Here is a 20,370-nt window from a genome sequence, read left to right as displayed (position 1 = left end):
GTCGGACTTTCTCTATTAGTCCATCTATACTGACCTCCATCAGGTTGCAAATTAAAACTAATTTTTATCTGCATCTACAGTACCTCTGAAAAAATATTTGGGCTTATAGCTGTGTGTGGGACTTGTTGTATTAGTCCATCTATACTGACTAGAGATGAGCGTTGTTCTACTTGAACTGTTCGCCAATCTCAAATTCGAGCTGTTTTGGGCGGTGTTCGAGCCGGTCGGCGAACACGAACAATTTGAGAAAAATTCGGCTGTTCGAGGTTATGTTCGATAACTGTTCGTGCACCAAAATCATAACTGGATTTTTTCTCAGTAATGATGAAAATTAATGTTAATACGCAGTTTGAGTGTACAGTGGGGCGGGGGGAGGGGCAGGGGATGGATCTCTGCAGGAACAATGAAGATCTCCATTTTTTTTTCTCTTTCCCGCATTTGCAGTGGGGAGGTGCAATCTGTCAGCCTATCAGCAGCGCACACACGGAGCGAAGTGCTTTTTTTCACACAAGCAAGGGCATGTGTGATTGGCAGTGTATGTCACATGTCCTTGCCCTATAAGACCAAGCCATTTTCCCCGTCGCCACCATTTTCTCACTGCTGCAGCTGCGTGTTAGACGGCACCGCTGTTGCTGTGTGCGCTATACCTTGTTAATTTCAAGCCAATTTTCGCACAAATATACAGATAGCTTGGGAGTAGGGAATAGTTGTGATTGCAGTCCTTTTAAGGACTAGGTTACAGCATTTCCTACGACTTTTATCAGGCAGGTCTGTGCTCTTAAATAGATAGATTGTGGGAGTAAAGACTAATTGTAATTGGAGTCCTTTTCAGGACTAGGTTACATCAGTTCCTATCAGTTTTTGCCAGGCAGGTCTGTGCCAGTGCTGTGCAAGTTTTTTTCACAGCATTTGGCTGAATCTAGCAAAGCTAATCCTTTTTGGCCTATTGCAGAGTGTGTTAGTCAGTGGAGTAGCCTATCTGTGTTGCAAGATATACCACCTGTGTATAGAATACCAATTTTTTTACTGCACCTAGTGAAGTAAAATCTTTTGGGCATAGCATCATTCTATTAGTCCATCTATACTGACCTCCATCAGGTTGCAAACTGAATATAATTTTTTTCTGCATCTAGCTCTGAAAAAATATTTGGGCTTCTAGCAGTGTGTGGGACTTGGTCTATTAGTCCATCTATACTGACCTCCATCAGGTTGCAAATTAAAAATAATTTTTTTCTTCATTTAGCTCTGAAAAAATATTTGGGCTTCTAACAGTGTGTGGGACTTGTTCTATTAGTCCTTCTATACTGACCTCCAGCAGGTTGCAAATTGAATATAATTTTTTTCTGCATCTAGCTCTGAAAAAATATTTGGGCTTCTAGCGGTGTGTGGGACTTGGTCTATTAGTCCATCTATACTGACCTCCATCAGGTTGCAAATTAAAAATAATTTTTTTCTGCATCTAGCTCTGAAAAAATATTTGGGCTTCTAGCAGTGTGTGGGACTTGGTCTATTAGTCCATCTATACTGACCTCCATCAGGTTGCAAATTAAAAATAATTTTTTTCTTCATTTATCTCTGAAAAAATATTTGGGCTTCTAGCAGCGTGTGGGACTTGTTCTATTAGTCCATCTATACTGACCTCCATCAGGTTGCAAATTAAAAATAATTTTTTTCTGCATCTAGCTCTGAAAAAATATTTGGGCTTCTAGCAGTGTGTGGGACTTGGTCTATTAGTCCATCTATACTGACCTCCATCAGGTTGCAAATTAAAAATAATTTTTTTCTGCATCTAGCTCTGAAAAAATATTTGGGCTTCTAGCAGTGTGTGGGACTTGGTCTATTAGTCCATCTATACTGACCTCCATCAGGTTGCAAATTGAATAAAAAAATTTTCTGCATCTAGCTCTGAAAAAATATTTGGGCTTCTAGCGGTGTGTGGGACTTGGTCTATTAGTCCATCTATACTGACCTCCATCAGGTTGCAAATTAAAAATAATTTTTTTCTGCATCTAACCCAGCCAATAGTTTTGGCCTAATACCACAGTTTGGCCACTCAGCTCTGCTCGGTTACCATCCATTGTTTTTTTGTGCAAACAACTCCAGAGTTGTGAATTAGTTAACCACCAAAATGAGTGGAAAAAGGCCTGCTGCTGGTGGAAAGGGGAATAGGCGTGTTGGGAAGGGGAAAAAAGGTTGTGTCCGTGGGGTAGGTGCAGAAGAAAGACCATCTTCCAGCCAAACTAAAATGTCTACTTCTTTTAGCGGACAATGTGATAAGATCCCTTTCTTACGGCCACGCCAATCGCTACAAATTCCAGATGAGGCACAAAAACAGCAGGTGCTTCAACGGATATCAAGTGCTCCTTTAAGTGGGCTCTCCTCCACATCAACTTCAACATCACAAATACTCCAGTCCTCAAAGGTGTCACCCAAATCGCACTTGCTTCCTCACAGCTCCCAAATCTCCAGCTGCCCGTCTGAGTATGAGGTAGAACAGATGGTTGAGTCTGCAGAGCTGTTTACTCATACTATAGCCTGGGAATCAGAGGTCGACTCCAGCGCTTCTGTGAATCCAGACGAGGAAATGATCTGCACTGATGCCCAGAATCTTTATGAGTCGGATCCAGGACCAGACGCAGAAGGTTCTGACCATAATGTAGACCCTCATTCCCAAACTGTAACTCCTGTTGGTGGAGACAATGAGGAAGACGATGATAAGACTCAAATACCTGATTGGAGCGACAACTTTAGTTTTTTGTCAGGGCAGGAACAGGTTGGCTCTGAGGACGACGGGTGTGATAACGCACAGGGTGATGATGATGAGGTCGGAGATCCCACTTACTGTCAACCCACAGTCAGCCAAGAGATGAGGTCAGCAGAGGAGGTGGAGGAAGATGCTAGTGACGACGAGGTCAGGTTGCGCCTTCCTGGACAGAGACGTAGTACTGGAAGCACGTCAACAACTGCATCCTCAAACACAACTCTGCCTCTCACCACAAGTCGTGGTGGCTCTTCAGGTCGCATGGGTGCTAAGCCTTGCATAGCCTGGGCATTTTTTCAGATCGATAAAGATGACCCAACTCGTGTTATCTGTAACATTTGTCAGCAAAAGCTAAGTAGAGGCCAAAAAATACATAGTTTGAGTACTTCATGCATGAACCGGCACATGGACATGAAGCATAAGTTGCAGTGGGAAGCTCAGTGTGCTACAATGCGGTCTAGCCGGCCGGGCCAACCACCGTCTGCCATATCTTGTGCATCCGCGGCCTCTTCATCCTCTGTGACTGGGGGGACAGCAGTCACACCTGTTTTGGGGCGCAGACCTGCCACCTCTTTACTCGCAACAGCCAGCGTGATTGGCAGGTCATCATTTTCATTGGAGGTGGTAACACCAGCTGGTGTTGAGCGCTGTCCGACATCGATAGCACCACCTTTGGATGAAGGCAACCTAACATGTCCGCCTGCATCTTCCTCACAGACCGGCAGTTTGCCGGGGACACCCTTATCAACCCCGTCTAAGCACAATAGCCAGCCCTCGGTCCCTCAGATGTCGACTAGTAAAAGACCATTTCCTCCTAGCCATGAGAAAGCTAAGAGGTTGAATTTCACCATCTGCAAGCTCTTGGCTACAGAAATGCTGCCTTTCCGCCTGGTGGACACAGAGGATTTTCGAGACCTTATGTCCGTCGCAGTGCCCCAGTACCAGATGCCCAGTCGGCACTACTTCTCAAAGAAAGGTGTGAATGCGCTCCACCAGCATGTCGCACACAACATCACCGCTTCTTTGAGAAACTCTGTGTGTGACAGGGTGCATTTCACCACAGACACTTGGACGAGTAGGCATGGACAGGGGCGTTACATGTCGCTGACTGGGCACTGGGTAACTATGGTGACAGCAGGACAAGGGGCTGCTGTCCAAGTCTTGCCGTCCCCACGAGTTGTGCGTCAATCCTCTTTATGTCATTTTTCCTCCACTGCTTCTGCCTCCTCAACCTCCTCTCGGTCTTCCACCTGCACCCAAAGCCTGTCTGGTCATGCCACAAGCTTTCTAACTGCGCAGAAGGGATCCTGCACACCTCCTTACTATGCTGGCAGTAGGGCTCAACGTCATCAGGCGGTTTTTACATTGAAATGTCTGGGAAATGTGAGTCACACAGCTGAGGAGTTGTGGTCAGCTCTGGAGAACCAATTTCATGAATGGTTGTCTCCACTGGACCTGAAACCAGGGAAGGCCGTGTGCGACATTGCTGCAAACCTGGGTGCGGCCCTTCGCCGGGGCAATGTCACACACGTGCCTTGTATGGCTCACGTGTTGAACCTGGTTGTCCAGCAATTTTTAGCCCACTATCCCAGACTAGATGGCCTTCTGCAGAGGGCACGGTTGCTGTGTGCTCACTTCCGCCGTTCGCATCCCGCAGCTCAGCGACTTACATCTCTACAGAAGTCGTTGGGCCTGCCACTTCACCGGCTAAAATGCGATGTGCCTACCCGGTGGAATTCAACTCTGCACATGTTGCAGCGACTGTGGCAGCACCGACAAGCCCTGGTGCAATACGTTCTGATGTATAGCCTGGGCCAACGAGATTCAGAGGTGGGGCAAATCACGCTGGAGGAGTGGTCTCAGATCAGGGACCTATGCACCCTTCTGCACAGTTTTGAAATGGCGACGAAGATGTTTAGTGCTGACGATGCCATTATCAGCATGACTATTCCGGTGATTTACATGCTGGAGCACATGTTAAACAGAATTCGGAGTCAGGTGGTGGCACAAGAGGAGGTGGAGGAAGTAGAGGAGGAGGAGTTGTATGCGGAAGGGCTAACATCTGCAAGGTCCAGAAGGTCGGCAGCACCAAGGCGGCAGGCATGTGAGGGTGGGGGAGATGGTTTTACCAGGGCGCATGGTAGCAGCCAAACTAGTGAGGAAGGTGCAGGAGCCCAGGAAGAAGTGGAGGACGAACTGATGGAAGACTCATCAGATGAGGGAGACCTTGATCACATTTCTGTTGTGCGAGGTTGGGGGGAGAGGACAGAGGAAGGAAGCATGATTGTTACCTCGCCACCAACACAACAGGGACTTGGTGCTCCTGGATGCGCAACACACATGAGTGCCTTCTTGCTGCACTACCTGCAACATGACCCTCGAATTGTGAGAATTAGAAATAATCCTGACTACTGGGTTGCCACACTGTTAGATCCCCGGTACAAAAGTAAATTTGCAGAAATTATTCCTGCCATAGAAAGGGATGCACGCATGCAGGAGTATCAGCAGAGACTGTTGCAGAATCTTACATGTGCTTTTCCACAAAATGCCAGTGGTGCACGTAGTGAATCTCACAGTTCCAACTTGCCAACCGTGGGACCGTCAAGTGTTCAGCACTCAAACCGTAACAGAACCACAGTATCTGCTGGTAACATCAATTTTGCGGAATCATTTCACCACTTTTTTAGCCCATCCTTTGCAAGGCCACAGGAGACAAGAAGTCTGACACATAGTCAACGCCTAGAGACGATGGTACAGGAGTATCTCCAAGTAAACATTGAAGCCACGACTGTGTCACTGGACCCTTGCTCTTTTTGGGCTTCCAATCTGGATAAATGGCCGGTGCTAGCCTCTTACGCCTTGGAGATCTTGTCATGCCCCGCAGCCAGCGTTCTGTCTGAACGTGTGTTCAGCGCTGCTGGTGGTGTGCTGACAGATAAGCGCACGCGGCTCTCCACTGATAATGTAGACAGACTCACGTTCAAAAAGATGAACAAATCATGGATCCGAAACGACTTTTCTACCCCTGTGTCATCCTGGGGAGAGTAAAAGCTTGATGATTGGTTAAAATCACCCTACCAAACGTTTTAAGCTTTCAAATTACTAATCATGTTTATCTGTATCTTGACTGGAAAATAATTTGGGCTTTGTAGCAGTGTGCAGCACTGATCCTATTAGGCCATCTATAATAAGCTCCACCAGATTTAAAATTAAAAATAATTTTTAGCTGCATCTAGCCCGGAAAATAATTTTGGGGCTCCGAGATGCGCAAGACACATAAGTGCCTTCTTGCTGCACTACCTGCAGCATGACCCTCATATTGTCAGAATTCGAAGTAATCATGACTACTGGGTTGCCACACTCTTAGATCCCCCAAACTTTTCGATCAACCTTTTCATTTTAATAAAGACCAAAAAAATGGTCATTTTTGAAATTACAAGCATTAGCAGGTTGTTAGAAACTGAAATCAAACAGTTTTCAACTCAAAACTTTATTCTAGGTGATGTTACATTTTCACATAGGACCCTTTGTTCGAAAGGAGCTTCTGAACTCTCTCGTCCATTGAATTTGTCAGGTTTTGGATGGTTTCTGCTTCAATTGTTTTGCATGAGGACAGAATACCCTCCCAGAGCTGTTGCTTAGATGTGAACTGCCTCCCGCCATCATAGACACTCCTTTTAATGATGCTCCAAAGGTTCTGAATGGGGTAGAGGTCAGGGGAGCATGGGGGTCACACCATAAGTTTGTCCCCTTTTATGCCCATATCAGCCAGAGATGCAGATGTTTTATGTGCAGCATGAGATGGTGCATTATCATGCAGAAAAATGATCTTGCTGTGAAATACACGGTTCTTCTTCTTGAACCATGGCAGGAAGTGCTGTTTGAGAAAATCCACATACATTATGGAGTTCATCTTTAGCGCCTTCAGGGATCCTAAAGGGGCCGACAATCTCTCTCCCCATGATTCCAGCCCAAAACATTACTCCACCTCCTCCTTGTTGGCGCTGTAGCCGTGTTTGCGTGGGGTGTACATCAACCAGCCATCCTCCACTCCATCCATCTGGACCATCGAGCGTTGCACGGCACTCATCCGTGAACAAAACAGTTTTGAAATCAGTCTTCATGTAATGTTTGGCCCACTGGAGCCGTTTCTGCTTGTGTGAAGTGGATAGAGGAGGTCGACAGGATGGCGTATGCACAGCTGCAAACCTCTGAAGGACCCTGCATCTTGTTGTTCGGGGGACGTTGGAGGCACAAGCAGCTTCAAAAACTTGTCTGCTGCTATGACAAGGCTTTTTTGCCGCTGCTCTTTCAACCTGACGTAATTGCCTGTAGGAAAGAGTCCTCAATTTGCCCTTATCAGCACGCACACGTGTGTACTGTGAATCAGCTACATACTTCTTGATTGCCAAGACACTTCATCCTGATCATCGCACAATGTTGATTGTAGTCATGCCTTGACCTAAACACTCCACAATTTGTTGCTTCTCAGCAGCCGACACATCCTTTTTCTTTCCCATTTTGGCAGAAAATGTAGGCTGCTTAATAATGTGAGAGAGCCTTCTTAAGTAGTCTTGCCTTTCATTGGACACACCTGCCAAACTAATTAGCACAGGTGTCTGCAATTGCTTACAGTGATATAAAGAGCCCTGACACACATCACCATCAATGAGTTTAACTGACAAACAAACAAATTCTTCCCTTATCACTCCTAAACACTTTTTGCATAATAATTTGGAACGCGGTGTACATGTGCTTTTCCACAAAACACCAGCGGTTCACGTAGTGAATCTTACAGTTCTAACTTGCCAACCGTGGTCTGTATGGAATTGTTCAATAAAGGGCCCAAAATTAAGATAACATAGATGGGAGAGGTCTCTATGAATAGGAATTCCTAAGTATTTGATACCCTGTGAGGGCCAGGCAAAGGGAAAGTTGGACTGGATGGAATCCTATATGGATTTGGGGAGGGAGACATCGAGGGCCTCAGACTTCGCTGCATTGATTTTAAAATTTTACCATGTAACAAAGTGATCTATTTCAGCCATAACAGCATGGATGGATATATGTGATTGAGTGATATATACTAGGACATCATCAGCAAATAGAGAGCACTTGTACTCGGTGCCTCCCACCTCAATCCACCTAATATTGGGGTTATGGCGAATTGATGAGAGCAGGTGCTCCGTCACTAGGATGTATAAGAGAGGGGACAGAGGACATCCCTGCCTTGTCCCATTGGTGATTGTGAAAGGTGATGAAAATGTTCTGACGCACCCCCTGGGCCTTGGGACACCCGGAGCCGGACCCTTTTTGGTGGATGCTGGTGGTTGTAGTCTTCGTGGCGGCGACCCGGTTCCGTGGCTCAGGGCGGTCAAACCAGTGGCGGAACTATTTATGTGGTTTTGATGTTTAAATGTCCGACTACGCCACCCGTGGATTGCGGTCAGAGTGAACCGCCGCTACAGGGCAGACCGCTGAGGCTGGTGTTGTGGGTGCAGCAGAGCGTAGCATAACTCCCCACGGGAGGAGTATAGCCTCAGGGCAGTGTATGCGGAGGATGGGGGTGATGGTGCAGGGCAGCAGCAGTAACGACACGGAGTCAGTGATGCAGTCCAGGGCCTTTACTCAGAGTTCTTATTATCCAGACCACGTCTGCAGGTAACGGCTGCCCACGTCGTACTGTGCTCACCAGGTGAGGGGCTCAGACAACTCCCAGATAACTTTGGAGTACTTCACAGGACCCCCTTTGTGTGTCCTTTGTCTGGCCTTTCTTACCAACACTTCTGTCCGGCTGCCTCGGGCCTCCTCTTGGTAAACTTGGCGCCAGTTTCCCTGACCCTATGTGGTGCCTTCCTAGCGGGTGTAGCGAGGAATGTCAGAGCCTCCGGTTTCTAGCTGAGGGTCGTTTCCTGCCTCCACTAGTTCGGGGACCGGTCTCCCCCTTTGGCCTGATCCCTCCACGGAGGTGGATTCGGGCGTGCGGTGGCGACTCGCCCGTCCGCACCCCTGGGATCCCTTCATTCCTCGTTCCTGGAGCCTTCTCCGCTCCTCTTCCTTCCTTCTCCCTCTTCCAGGCCTGGGCCTCTGTTACTAGGCCCGCCTCCGGAGCAGAGCTCATGCAGAGCCCCTGCTCCCTGCCACTTCTGCTCAGACTTCTCTGCACTGAACTAAGATGATGCCCACCTTTTATACTCCCTTCTCAATGCACCCAGGAACTGCTTCCTCCCTGCTCCTGCACTACAGGGTTCCCCTTCCTCAGTGTTCCCTCCCCCCACTCCAGCCAGGGACAGGGACTGTCGTGCTCATCTCAGGGGCATATTGGTCGCCCTGCCCCACGGCAATGTGGTGTAATGCATGCAGGTGTCGGGTCCTGATCCACACTCCATCCTTACCTGAGAGTGAGATATCACACCTCTGGGTGAGGTGCAATACGTCTGTAGCAACCGAGCCCTCAGGGTGCTACAGTTCCATTTATCTTCAGCCTAGGTGACGTATTGCGATACAGGGCCGTGATTTTGGCTATAAAAGGGTCCCCTAGACCCCTACCCCAAGCTTTTTAAGAGAATCATATATGGCATGCCAGGAGACTCTATTGAATGCTTTCTCAGCATCCAAAGAGAGTATCTAATTACAAATTTTTAACTGCATCTAGCCCAGGAAATACTTTGTGCCTAGTAGCAGTGTCTGCTAGTCAGCGGATTATCCCGGCTGTTAAGCAAGCTACACCACCTGTAGTTTAGACACTTAATTTTTTCAAAGGAAATGCTTCGGGACCATGGGATACTCAGTGAAGAGCATCAGGAGGCACCCCAAGGCATAGGGGCTGGGACTGGCAGTAGGATGCCTTGCGGTGGACAGCCGAGCTCGATCCTTATAAAAGCTTTTTAACTGCAGCAGCTTTAGTGGACGCTACTGGAGCTGGAATTACGCGGCTGCTGGCATGAGACTTGCCCTCCAATAGATCCTTGTAAATGGATTTAAAGTGTATTCATTCAAATTAGAGAGACAATTTAAATTAAAAAGCTTAGAGCTGCCTCCACCACAGGGGGGCTCGCTCGACCCACCAGCGAACAGGCACCAGTATTGGGAGAGGGGGGCTGGCCATCAGGGTTCACCGCGGCTCTGGCACAAACCCGGCGACACGGAGGTGGCACGGGCAGGAGCGGACTGGCCGTGTCGGCTTCTCACTTTTTGGACTTTAGAAGGGCATGACATGCCTATATCTGTGTCTCCCCCTCCTTTTACTCCTCCACCTCTTTTATTTTCGCATGACTATATGTACTTGTCACTTTTCCATGTGTTAGTTGTGTCTTCTGAGCAGTTTGTCAGCTTTTGGACACCTTTGAAGGTGTTTTCTATGTGTTTCTATGTGTTTTTGTTTGCCTGCCATTGGTTTTAACGGTGTTCGAAGGTGTTCGACGTACCGAACCGAACTCGAACACTACGGGGTGGCTCACCACTAGTATTGAGCGCCTTTTAACCCCATCAAGTTTCCCAATACGCCAAGCGGTTAACAGAAGTGAGCATATAATTTTTCAGGTATATATTGCTTGCTTTATACTTGCAATACAAGTCAATGAGAAGGTTAGAAAGACCCCTGGAAGGATCCTGAGTGATGTTCGCAGCATTTTGCGTGCAAAAAAAAAACGAAAACCAAATCAATCAATGACCAAAACAATTCTTAGAAAAACATCACCAAACTATGTTTACAAAAATGCTGGAAAACACTAAAAAGGGTGATTCAGGAAAAGAATCGCTGTCGTTTCTTGAAGCCGTTTCGGCTTGAAATCCTTGTCAGTTTCAACCACCTGGAAAAAGTGTCATGCGAACATTGGCACAAGTCATAGAGTACAGTTGCTTGATGTGACATAGATGGTATGAGTTTTGCTTCATGAATTCAAGTTTAACTTTTGAGTTAAACTTTCTTGATAGATAGATCTTTTTTGCCATGTGAATTTTAACTCTCTCTTTTTATGTTAAACCATGTGCATTGGCAAATTGAGAGTGAGCAGAAAAGATTAAACCGCTGTGCACAAAGAATTTCTCAGGTTCCACTGAGATTTGAACTCAGATCACTTGATTCAGAGTCCAGAGTTCTAACCATTACAACATGGAACCATAATACCAATAGAGCTGGCTGGATTTTCTTTTGAAAACGGTAAAAGACAAAGTGTAAATTGTGGAAATGTGAGAAATTCCCTCTGAATTCAGTGATCTGAGTTCAAATCTCAGTGGAACCTGGGAAATTCATGCATTATGATGAAAACAGGTGTTAAAGCTGTTCTGCAAATGTATATCTAATACGCAGTGGTAAATTAATATCTCCTCTCTTTTTATTCCACAAGTGTGCCTAAAGTTCCATGATATCAAAACAAGGACAGTTTTAAAATGTTGATGAAATCTGGCTAATAATTAGCGTGCTGGATCTTTTAGCTGGAAAATGGGTAAGAAAAAAGAAATTGCAAAACTTCTGCTCATCCAGAAGTCACTAAATATTTTTCATGGTGTGCTAAAAGGTTCCATCGGAAAGATAATTCAAGCAGAGTTGGTGCAAATCAAAGTTCATATCCCAGTCCATCAGTCACGGCAGTGGTCTGTGTTCGCTGGAAAAAAGGAGGAGTTGTACCATATACCTGATGTCACCCTCTGGGCTTTTTTTGATTGGTGGTGTGACGCACAAGTGACATCGCACCAGGCTGAATAATCAAAAGAAGATCTACAGTTGCTGTTAAGCTGGGTCTACAAATCCGATCCAAAGATTGCAGACCATTTCCATGGGGGATAGACTTGGGAATATGAAAATTGATCTACTCAGATAATTAGTCAAAATGGTACACGAAGTTAGACATAGTCAGCAGGATTTGAACCTGCACGGGGAGACCCCAATGGATTTCTAGTCCATTGCCTTAACCACTCAGCCACAACTACTCAGATGCTGTTTCATCCTTATGAGTAGAGATGAGCGTTGTTCGACTCGAACTGTTCGCCAATCTCAAATTCGAGCTGTTTTGGGCAGTGTTCAAGCCATTCGGCGAACACGAACGATTTGAGAAAAATTCGGCTGTTCGAGGTTATGTTCGATAACTGTTCGTGCACCAAAATCATAACTGGATTTTTTCTCAGTAATGATGAAAATTAATGTTAATACGCAGTTTGAGTGTACAGCGGGGCACTGGATGGATCTCTGAAGAAATAATGAAGATCTCCATTTTTTTTTCTCTTTCCCGCATTTACAGTGGGGCGGTGCAATCTGTCAGCCTATCAGCAGCGCACACACGGAGCGAAGTGCTTTTTTTCACACAAGCAAGGGCATGTGTCATTGGCAGTGTATGTCACATGTCCTTGCCCTATAAGACCAAGCCATTTTCCCCGTCGCCACCATTTTCTCACTGCTGCAGCTGCGTGTTAGACGGCACCGCTGTTGCTGTGTGCGCTATACCTTGTTAATTTCAAGCCAATTTTCGCACAAATCTACAGATAGCTTGGGAGTAGGGAATAGTTGTGATTGCAGTCCTTTAAGGACTAGGTTACAGCATTTCCTACGACTTTTATTAGACAGGTCTGTGCTCTTAAATAGATAGGTTGTGGGAGTAAAGACTAATTGTAATTGCAGACCTTAGCAGGACTAAGTTACATCAGTTCCTATCAGTTTTTGCCAGGCAGGTCTGTGCCAGTGCTGTGCAAGTTTTTTTCACAGCATTTGGCTGAATCTAGCAAAGCTAGTCCTTTTTGGCCTATTGCAGAGAGTGTTAGTCAGTGGAGTAGCCTATCTGTGTTGCAAGATATACCACGTGTGTATAGAATACCAATTTTTTTACTGCACCTAGTGAAGTAAAATCTTTTGGGCATAGCATCATTCTATTAGTCCATCTATACTGACCTCCATCAGGTTGCAAACTGAATATATTTTTTTTCTGCATCTACCTCTGAAAAAATATTTGGGCTTCTAGCTGTGTGTGGGACTTGTTCTATTAGTCCATCTATACTGACCTCCATCAGGTTGCAAACTGAATATAATTTTTTTCTGCATCTAGCTCTGCAAAAATATTTGGCCTTCTAGCAGTGTGTGGGACTTGTTCTATTAGTCCACCTATACTGACCTCCATCAGGTTGCAAATTCAAAATATTTTTTTTTCTGCATCTAGCTCTAAAAAAATATTTGGCCTTCTAGCAGTGTGTGGGACTTTTTCTATTAGTCCATCTATACTGACCTCCATCAGGTTGCAAATTGAATATAATTTTTTTCTGCATCTAGCTCTGAAAAAATATTTGGGCTTCTAGCAGTGTGTGGGACTTGTTCTATTAGTCCATCTATACTGACCTCCATCAGGTTGCAAACTGAATATAATTTTTTTCTGCATCTAGCTCTGAAAAAATATTTGGCCTTCTAGCAGTGTGTGGGACTTGTTCTATTAGTCCATCTATACTGACCTCCATCACGTTGCAAATTCAAAATAATTTTTTGTCTGCATCTAGCTCTGAAAAAATATTTGGCCTTCTAGCAGTGTGTGGGACTTTCTCTATTAGTCCATCTATACTGACCTCCATCAGGTTGCAAATGAAAAATAATTTTTATCTGCATCTACCTCTGAAAAAATATTTGGGCTTCTAGCTGTGTGTGGGACTTGTTCTATTAGTCCATCTATACTGACCTCCATCAGGTTGCAAACTGAATATAATTTTTTTCTGCATCTAGCTCTGAAAAAATATTTGGCCTTCTAGCAGTGTGTGGGACTCTCTCTATTAGTCCATCTATACTGACCTCCATCAGGTTGCAAATTAAAAATAATTTTTATCTGCATCTACCTCTGAAGAAATATTTGGGCTTCTAGCTGTGTGTGGGACTTGTTCTATTAGTCCATCTATACTGACCTCCATTAGGTTGCAAACTGAATATAATTTTTTTCTGCATCTAGCTCTGAAAAATTATTTGGCCTTCTAGCAGTATGTGGGACTTTCTCTATTAGTCCATCTATACTGACCTCCATCAGGTTGCAAATTAAAAATAATTTTTATCTGCATCTAGCTCTGAAAAAATATTTGGCCTTCTAGCAGTGTGTGGGACTTTCTCTATTAGTCCATCTATACTGACCTCCATCAGGTTGCAAATTAAAAATAATTTTTATCTGCATCTACCTCTGAAAAAATATTTGGCCTTCTAGCAGTGTGTGGGACTTTCTCTATTAGTCCATCTATACTGACCTCCATCAGGTTGCAAATTAAAAATAATTTTTATCTGCATCTAGCTCTGAAAAAATATTTGGCCTTCTAGCAGTGTGTGGGACTTTCTCTATTAGTCCATCTATACTGACCTCCATCAGGTTGCAAATTAAAAATAAATTTTTGTCTGCATCTAGCTCTGAAAAAATATTTGGCCTTCTAGCAGTGTGTGGGACTTTCTCTATTAGTCCATTTATACTGACCTCCATCAGGTTGCAAACTGAATATATTTTTTTCCTGCATCTACCTCTGAAAAAATATTTGGGCTTCTAGCTGTGTGTGGGACTTGTTCTATTAGTCCATCTATACTGACCTCCATCAGGTTGCAAATTGAATATAATTTTTTCTGCATCTAACCCAGCCAATAGTTTTGGCCTAATACCACAGTTTGGCCACTCAGCTCTGCTCGGTTCCCATCCATTGTTTTTTTGTGCAAACAACTCCAGAGTTGTGAATTAGTTAACCACCAAAATGAGTGGAAAAAGGCCTGCTGCTGGTGGAAAGGGGAATAGGCATGTTGGGAAGGGGAAAAAAGGTTGTGTCCGTGGGGTAGGTGTTAAAGCAACAGTATCATCTGCAGAAGAAAGACCATCTTCCAGCCAAACTAAAATGTCTACTTCTTTTAGCGGACAATGTGATAAGATCCCTTTCTTACGGCCATGCCAATCGCTACAAATTCTAGATGAGGCACAAAAACAGCAGGTGCTTCAACGGATATCAAGTGTTCCTTTAAGTGGGCTCTCCTCCACATCAACTTCAACATCACAAATACTCCAGTCCTCAAAGGTGTCACCCCAATCGCACTTGCTTCCTCACAGCTCCCAAATCTCCACCTGTCTGTCTGAGTATGAGGTAGAACAGATGGTTGAGTCTGCAGAGCGGTTTATTCATACTATAGCCTGGGAATCAGAGGTCGACTCCAGCGCTTCTGTGAATCCAGACGAGGAAATGATCTGCACTGATGCCCAGAATCTTTATGAGTCGGATCCAGGACCAGACGCAGAAGGTTCTGACCATAATGTAGACCCTCATTCCCAAACTGTAACTCCTGTTGGTGGAGACAATGAGGAAGACGATGATGAGACTCAAATACCTGATTGGAGCGACAACTTTAGTTTTTTGTCAGGGCAGGAACAGGTTGGCTCTGAGGACGACGGGTGTGATAACACACAGGGTGATGATGATGAGGTTGGAGATCCCACTTACTGTCAACCCACAGTCAGCCAAGAGATGAGGTCAGCAGAGGAGGTGGAGGAGGATGCTAGTGACGACGAGGTCAGGTTGCGCCTTCCTGGACAGAGACGTAGTACTGGAAGCACGTCAACAACTGCATCCTCAAACACAACTCTGCCTCTCACCACAAGTCGTGGTGGCTCTTCAGGTCGCATGGTTGCTAAGCCTTGCATAGCCTGGGCATTTTTTCAGATCGATAAAGATGACCCAACTCGTGTTATCTGTAACATTTGTCAGCAAAAGCTAAGTAGAGGCCAAAAAATACATAGTTTGAGTACTTCATGCATGAACCGGCACATGGACATGAAGCATAAGTTGCAGTGGGAAGCTCACTGTGCTACAATGCGGCCTAGCCGGCTGGGCCAACCACCGTCTGCCATATCTTGTGCATCCGCGGCCTCTTCATCCTCTGTGACTGGGGGGACAGCAGTCACACCTGTTTTGGGGCGCAGACCTGCCACCTCTTTACCCGCAACAGCCAGCGTGATTGGCAGGTCATCATTTTCTTTGGAGGTGGTAACACCTGCTGGTGTTGAGCGCTGTCCGACATCGATAGCACCACCTTTGGATGAAGGCAACCTAACATGTCCGCCTGCATCTTCCTCACAGACCGGCAGTTTGCCGGGGACACCCTTATCAACCCCCTCTAAGCACAATAGCCAGCCCTCGGTCCCTCAGATGTGGACAAGTAAAAGACCATTTCCTCCTAGCCATGAGAAAGCTAAGAGGTTGAATTTCACCATCTGCAAGCTCTTGGCTACAGAAATGCTGCCTTTCCGCCTGGTGGACACAGAGGATTTTCGAGACCTTATGTCCGTCACAGTGCCCCAGTACCAGATGCCCAGTCAGCACTACTTCTCAAAGAAAGGTGTGCCTGCGCTCCACCAGTATGTCGCACACAACATCACCGCTTCTTCGAGAAACTCTGTGTGTGACAGGGTGCATTTCACCACAGACATTTGGACGAGTATATAGAGAACGAAGGCTGTGCTCAACCGATAAGATAGGTGCTCAGGAAAAAATAGTCTAAATATAATAAAGGTATATTCCCGGCACACATATGAAAAGGCAAAAAGTTTGATGCAAATAAAAGTATGTTTATTGATATGACATAAATAAAAGTATGTTTATTGATATGACAAATAAAAGTATGTTTATTGATATGACAGATATCAATAAACATACTTTTATTTGCATCAAACTTTCTGCCTTTTCATATGTTTGCCGGGAATATACCTTTATTATACTTGGACGAGTAGGCATGGACAGGGGCATTACATGTCTCTGACAGGGCACTGGGTAACTATGGTGACAGCAGGACAAGGGGCTGCTGTCCAAGTCTTGCTGTCCCCACAAGTTGTGCGTCAATCCTCTTTATCTCAAATTTCCTCCACTGCTTCTGCCTCCTCAACCTCCTCTCGGTCCTCCACCTGCACCCAAAGCCTGTCTGGTCATGCCACAAGCTTTCTAACTGCGCAGAAGGGATCCTGCACACCTCCTTACTATGCTGGCAGTAGGGCTCAACGTCATCAGGCGGTTTTTACTTTGAAATGTCTGGGAAATGTGAGTCACACAGCTGAGGAGTTGTGGTCAGCTCTGGAGAACCAATTTCATGAATGGTTGTCTCCACTGGACTTGAAACCAGGGAAGGCCATGTGCGACAATGCTGGAAACCTGGGTGCGGCCCTTCACCGGGGCAATGTCACACACGTGCCTTGTATGGCTCACGTGTTGAACCTGGTTGTCCAGCAATTTTTAGCCCACTATCCCAGACTAGATGGCCTTCTGCAGAGGGCACGGTCGCTGTGTGCTCACTTCCGCCGTTCGCATCCCGCAGCTCAGCGACTTACATCTCTACAGAAGTCCTTGGGCCTGAAACTTCACCGGCTAAAATGCGATGTGCCTACCCGGTGGAATTCAACTCTGCACATGTTGCAGCGACTGTGGCAGCACCGACAAGCCCTGGTGCAATACGTTCTGACGTATAGCCTGGGCCAACGAGATCCAGAGGTGAGGCAAATCACGCTGGAGTAGTGGTCTCAGATCAGGGACCTTTGCACCCTTCTGCACAGTTTTGAAATGGCGACGAAGATGTTTAGTGCTGACGATGCCATTATCAGCATGACTATTCCGGTGATTTACATGCTGGAGCACATGTTAAACAGAATTCGGAGTCAGGTGGTGGCACAAGAGGAGGTGGAGGAAGTAGAGGAGGAGGAGTTGTATGCGGAAGGGCTAACATCTGCAAGGTCCAGACGGTCGGCAGCACCAAGGCGGCAGGCATGTGAGGGTGGGGGAGATGGTTTTACCAGGGCGCATGGTAGCAGCCAAACTAGTGAGGAAGGTGCAGGAGCCCAGGAAGAAGTGGAGGACGAACTGATGGAAGACTCATCAGATGAGGGAGACCTTGATCACATTTCTGTTGTGCGAGGTTAGGGGGAGAGGACAGAGGAAGGAAGCATGATTGTTACCTCACCACCGACACAACAGGGACTTGGTGCTCCTGGATGCGCAACACACATGAGTGCCTTCTTGCTGCACTACCTGCAACATGACCCTCGAATTGTGAGAATTAGAAATAATCCTGACTACTGGGTTGCCACACTGTTAGATCCCCGGTAGAAAAGTAAATTTGCAGAAATTATTCCTGCCATAGAAAGGGATGCACGCATGCAGGAGTATCAGCAGAGACTGTTGCAGAATCTTACATGTGCATTTCCACAAAACACCAGTGGTGCACGTAGTGAATCTCACAGTTCCAACTTGCTAACCGTGGGACCGTCGAGTGTTCAGCACTCAAACCGTAACAGAACCACAGTATCTGCTGGTAACATCAATTTTGCGGAATCATTTCACCACTTTTTTAGCCCATCCTTTGCAAGGCCACAGGAGACAAGAAGTCTGACACATAGTCAACGCCTAGAGACGATGGTACAGGAGTATCTCCAAGTAAACATTGAAGCCATGACTGTGCCACTGGACCCTTGCTCTTTTTGGGCTTCCAATCTGGATAAATGGCCGGAGCTAGCCACTTTTGCCTTGGAGATCTTGTCATGCCCCGCAGCCAGCGTTCTCTCTGAACGTGTGTTCAGCGCTGCTGGTGGTGTGCTGACAGATAAGCGCACGCGGCTCTCCACTGATAATGTAGACAGACTCACATTCATAAAGATGAACAAATCATGGATCCGAAACGACTTTTCTACCCCTGTGTCATCCTGGGGAGAGTAAAAGCTTGATGATTGGTTAAAATCACCTCACCAACCGTTTTAAGCTTTCAAATTACTAGTCATGTTTATCTGTATCTTGGCTGGAAAATAATTTGGGCTTTGTAGCAGTGTGCAGCACTGATTCTATTAGGCCATCTATAATAAGCTCCACCAGATTTAAAATTACTAATCATGTTTATCTGTACCTTGGCTGGAAAATAATTTGGGCTTTGTAGCAGTGTGCAGCACTGATTCTATTAGGCCATCTATACTAAGCTCCACCAGATTTAAAATTAATAATAATTTTTAGCTGCATCTAGCCCGGAAAATAATTTTGGGGCTCCGAGATGTGCAAGACACATAAGTGCCTTCTTGCTGCACTACCTGCAACATGACCCTCATATTGTCATAATTCGAAGTAATCCTGACTACTGGGTTGCCACACTCTTAGATCCCCCAAACTTTTCGATCAACCTTTTCATTTTAATAAAGACTAGTGTTGAGCCACACCCGTAGTGTTCGGGTTCGGTTCGGTTCGTCGAACACCGGGATGTTCGAGGAACTGTTCGTCGAACTGTTCGTCGAACACCTTAGAACACCGTCGAACACCGTTAAAACCAATGGCAGGCAAACAAAAACACATAGAAACACATAGAAAACACCTGCAAAGGTGTCCAAAAGCTGACAAACTGCTCAGAAGACACTCTCTTTAAAAAAGCCGGCCGGCAAATTCAGCAGCGGCATACACCGGTACCCGACAATTTAGACAAGAAGGAATAGAGCATCACACATAGATTAGATAGATAGAAACATGTCAGTCACACATATAAGAAGCACAGTGACAGTGTTGGTTACTGCACTTGTCATTTAGTGTAAAGGATTTATTAAAAAAAATATTAGTGTTTTCATGCACCGTCTCTTTAAAAAAGCCGGCCGGCAATTCAGCATCTGTACCCGACAATTTAGAACAGAAAGAATAGAGCTTCACACATAAATTAGATAGATAGAAACATGTCAGTCACATATATAATAAGTACAGTGATAGTGTTGCTTACTGTACTTGTCATTTAGTGTAAAGGATTTATTTAAAAAAATAATAGTGTTTTCATGCACTGTCTCTTTAAAAAAGCCGGCCGGCAATTCAGCAGCGGTACCCGACAATTTAGAACAGAAAGATAGAGCATCACACATAGATTAGAGAGATAGAAACATGTCAGTCACATATATATGAAGTACAGTGATAGTGTTGGTTACTGTACTTGTCATTTAGTATTAAAATAAAGGATTTATTATTAAAAAAATTGGCGTAGGGTTCCCCTTAATTTTAGGCTCTAGCGGAGGTTAAGCAGACGGCTGGGGCAGATGTTTGAAGCCTGGGAAGGGGGTAATACCCACGGAGCTTCCCAGGCTACTAATATCAGCCCCCAGCTGAATACATAGCCTTTACTAGCTATTAAAATGGGGGACCCCCCAAAAAAAATGAAGTGGGGTCCCCCCTAATTTAATAGCTAGCAAGGGCTAGGCAGACAGCTGGGGGCTGATATTAATAGCCCAGGAAGGGAGCCATGAATATTGGCCCCCTCCCAGGCTAGAAACACCAGCCGTCAGCCGCCCCAGAAATGGCGCATTCATAGGATGCGCCAATTCTGGCACTTAGCCTCGCTCTTCCACGCTGCCCTGGTGCGGTGGCAGGGGGTAATAGGGTTGGGGTTGATGTCAGCTTATAATGCCAGCTGACATCAAGCCCAGTTTAGTAATGGAGAGGCGTCTATAAGACACCCCCATTACTAACCCCATAGTCAAAGTTAAAAAAAACACAAACACCCAGAATAAAGTCCTTTAATTGAAATAAAGACACAATCCTTTATTGTTCTAAATTAAACCATACTTACCATCACGCCCATTCCAGCTGAAGCCAACGATCTCCTGCAATAAAAGAAAGATAAT

General features: G+C 45.5%; 1 non-coding gene across 1 annotated transcript; it reads right to left on the bottom strand.

Moving 5' to 3' along the window:
• Positions 1 to 11,610: 11,610 nt before the first annotated feature.
• Positions 11,611 to 11,692, bottom strand: TRNAS-AGA (transfer RNA serine (anticodon AGA)). The gene has a single exon. It is a non-coding gene; the product is annotated as a tRNA-Ser (tRNA).
• Positions 11,693 to 20,370: the final 8,678 nt, after the last annotated feature.

The sequence above is a fragment of the Phyllobates terribilis genome, unplaced genomic scaffold, assembly GCF_046119375.1.
Source record: "Phyllobates terribilis strain yellow unplaced genomic scaffold, ASM4611937v1 Scaffold_13__5_contigs__length_258822181, whole genome shotgun sequence".
NCBI classification, from domain to species: domain Eukaryota; kingdom Metazoa; phylum Chordata; class Amphibia; order Anura; family Dendrobatidae; genus Phyllobates; species Phyllobates terribilis.
Note: the sequence above shows the minus strand (reverse complement) of the source record. Positions and strands in the feature narration are given on the sequence as shown.